Raw genomic sequence first — 3,743 nt, forward strand, 5'->3', positions numbered from 1 at the left:
CGGGACCTGTTTTATAGCTTTTAGGATGGGCTCTTGTTGTAGGTTGTATTTGTCACAAAGATTTCAGTAAAAAAAAAAGTCACGATTGGAAAAAAAAAAAAAGGTAAAGTATCTTTTCTGATGCGTTGCTTTGTGGGTCCCAGTTTCATCAGAGTAATGTCTGATTAAATTTAAATGTTCATTAAATTACACTTATCAGAGATTGTCATAAAATAGCCTAATTAAATATGCTTTTCCACTAAAGTGCAACTGTAAGGTGCAAGATATGTCCCATTAAAAGTATAGTCCAAGACCCAGGGGTAAATGTATGAAAGTCTGTTTTTTTCAACGCGCCGGAAATCGGCGAGTTTCCAGCTAAAATTTAAAGCGGCGCTGGCTTGTAAAGGTAAACTTGCCTTTACAAGCCAGCGCCGCTTTCTATTTTAGCTGGAAACTCGCCGATTTCCGGCGAGTTGAAAAAACGGACTTTCATACATTTACCCCCCAATCTTCACCAGTTTAGAGCCTTTTGCAGAGTAGAAATGGCTGTGAGCTCCTTTGCACCGCAAGCACTGCTCTTATATTGTGCCTTCTCCACTCTTTATCTTATTTCCATATTCACACTCATCAAAATTAAATCTCATTTTCGCACTGGTCACAAAACTAGGGACACTAGTACACGTTCTCTGTACTTCTCAAGAAATATCCTCACTCCGCCCAACTCCTGTCCTCCACCTGTGCAAATTTCTGGTCTGTGGTGGGAAACAATTGCATGATGCAATTTTTTCCCATATTACATATAAATAAAAAGCCAATGTAAACATTGGTGACAGGTTCTCTTTCATTAATTTAAGGTGTATTTATTTACAATGCCTAGGACAGGATCCATTATAAATACAGCCCTTACTGTGGTGAACTCTCATTTTGCATAACTATGCCTTAGAAAAGATATTTTAAGTAATGATAGTGATAACTTAGCCTAGTTTAAAATAATTTATATTATTGTGTTAACATAAACAAGCAAGTTTAATTCAGTTTTTTTATTTAATGTAAGGGAAGTTTACAACACTGTGATGATTAGGTATAGTCACAGCAGTTTATGCGACTGCTACTATATGAGAAGTAGAATAACAACTCACAGACACAAAGAAATCCATATGCCACTAAGACCCCCTTATATTGAAACTTTTATTTACTCAGTAAGGAGCATATTCAATTAGGTCCCAGGATCGCTGTAACGCGCCAGAACGGGGCACGGAGGTAATCCGTGGCATCGCAATAAGGCTGATTTTTCCTTAGCACCCCATAGCTTTGCGAAGGAAAGTCTGTGTTATAGCGGTACCGTATTACCTTCGGTAATGTGCACTCTGCTGTTATCGCGATCACGGACCTAATTGAATATGCCCCTTAAAATTTTGATTTGACAGTTACTAAAGATAAAAGGAGTAAATATATAAGATTGGTAAAAATGAGACGGGTTTTGAGTAGGTTTTGTTGAGTGTAATTTTGGTATTGGAGAAAGTAGCAGAGCAGTATGTAGGGGAAGGACCACCTCTAAATATTGCTGTGTGGCCCGATAAATTCTATTAATTTCTCATTGATGAAAAGAGCCATCAGAAAATCTAATTATAGTGGCAGATATATAATTTAAAAAAAATCAATCATTTGTAGTATAAGTAATATACACATGACATTATACAGTAATAAACAATGTAACAGACATTTGTGAAGAAGATAAAGAATAGTGTAGCAAGCACATCTTTATTTGCGTGATTAAAACTACTTTTTCATGACTGTGCCTCCACAGTCACACCATGATGAGCCAAATGGTTGTCCTTTAGTCACAATGGTTCTGAACAAACATTGTAAATTATAAGCATTATGCTAGAATAAAAAAAGTGCATTATAATCAAGGTCAGCACTTATCACATGACATATCATACAATGGGCTTCTAGTCTTCTACTGTCCACCCAGATCATATAGTAACAAGATAAGCTGCAGCAAAATGTCCCTGCAACTATCTTAAAATGTTGACAACTCTCCATTCACTCTGACCCAGTGTGATAAGAGGGCCCAGTGTGATAAGAGGGCCCAGTGTGATGAAAGGGGCTCAGTGTGAAGAGAGGCGCAGTGTCATAAGCGGGCCCATTGTGATGAAAAGTGTCCAGTGTCTTGAAAGGGGTGCATTGTGTTGAAGGGGGAGCGGTGTAATAATAGGGTCCCAGTGTGTTAAGGGGGGAGCAGTGTGATGAAGATGGCACACTGTGATGAAGGAGGAGCAGTGTGATGAAGGGGGTGCAGTGTTATGATGAGGCAGACATTTGTTATTTGTTGCTTTCATTGTTGTGATTTTATAGCTATATAGTGTTTTACTAAAAATAAAGCAAAGAACAAACTTGACCAATTTGTATCCTAAAATACATACCGCCCCTGGAGAGGGGGAGGAGTCTGGTCTGGAGAGGAGGAGACTGCAGAGGGGAGGAGCCATGATTAGAGAAGGAGGGGGTCAGGATCATAGTTGCCAATTACGCTTATAACAAGCGGAATTGGGCTTGGTTTTTTTCAGAGTTGCAGGGTTTTTCTGGTGGTCGCGGGTTGCGGGTTTTTAGGCTTCACAACATTTTTTTTTTCTTCCAAAAACTTTATTGCCTTGTGTATAATAACGCTTTAGTCAGTGTAAGGACGCTGCTGGTCTCTTATGTGGGCGTGACATCAGGTGTTGGTAGGTAAATTTAAGCGTTGCCTCCTCTTGGGGGACCCTGTCTGTGTTGTATGCAGTAGATATGGAGAGTATATATGCGACCAGACAGAACATGATGTGTGTAATTATAGTGTAAAGCAGGACTGTCCAACCTGCGGCCCTCCAGATGTTGTGAAACTACAAGTCCCAGCATTCCCTTCCAGCTATCAACTGGTTGTCTACCAGCAAAGCATGCTGGGGCTTGTAGTTTGACAACACCTGGAGGGCCGCAGGTTGGACAGGCCTGGTGTAAAGCTAGGGGTATATTGTAGTGTACAGAGAAAACAAACCCCTAAAGTGCAGCTATAACTTCTGAGTCTTCATCTTTAGTTAATATAACTGCAGAAACTGCTGCAGATCCCATTACTATTATCTTGGTAGTTGTATCATAAATCAAAAAAAAAATAATTTTTTGCTTTTTTGGGCTCTTTTTAGGATTGTTTGGGCTTGTTTTTCATTTCAGAGGTGACAACCCTGGTCAGGATTAATGTATACACTGCCCACCCTAAAAGAAAAGTCTAGATCCGCCCCTGTCATTATGTAGGTCATTCTAAAATCAAATAAAAAAAAGTACCAAGAGGATATTGGGTGCAGGGGCTGACTGGAAAATTTTAGACTGGTTGGGGGCTCAGCTCTGCATCCTATTAGGAACATTTGAAATAAAACAAAAAATGCAGGTAGCCCAATGACCCAGCCCAAGATAGCCCACTATGGGTCCAGCCAGGAGGGCAGATGCCCCCATGCCCAGCCAGCCTATATTAGGGAGGACTTGTATTACATTATAAAACTACTGATGTAGTCACTGCTCTCTAATTGTATTACTGTCAGGAGATTCTGATCTATATGTTTCCCTCACTGACGCTTGGTAACCATACATACTACTGTATGCTGGGACTTGTAGTTCAGCAATGGCTCTGCCAGAGCCGGGCACACCACGTGACGCGGGCAGCGTGAGCCCCACGGCCGGTGAGAGCCTGACGTTGTGTGACGACACGGGGCTTGGCTGTAGTGACGTTACCCGGG

This window comes from Mixophyes fleayi, chromosome 1 (assembly GCF_038048845.1).
Source record: "Mixophyes fleayi isolate aMixFle1 chromosome 1, aMixFle1.hap1, whole genome shotgun sequence".
Classification (NCBI taxonomy): domain Eukaryota; kingdom Metazoa; phylum Chordata; class Amphibia; order Anura; family Limnodynastidae; genus Mixophyes; species Mixophyes fleayi.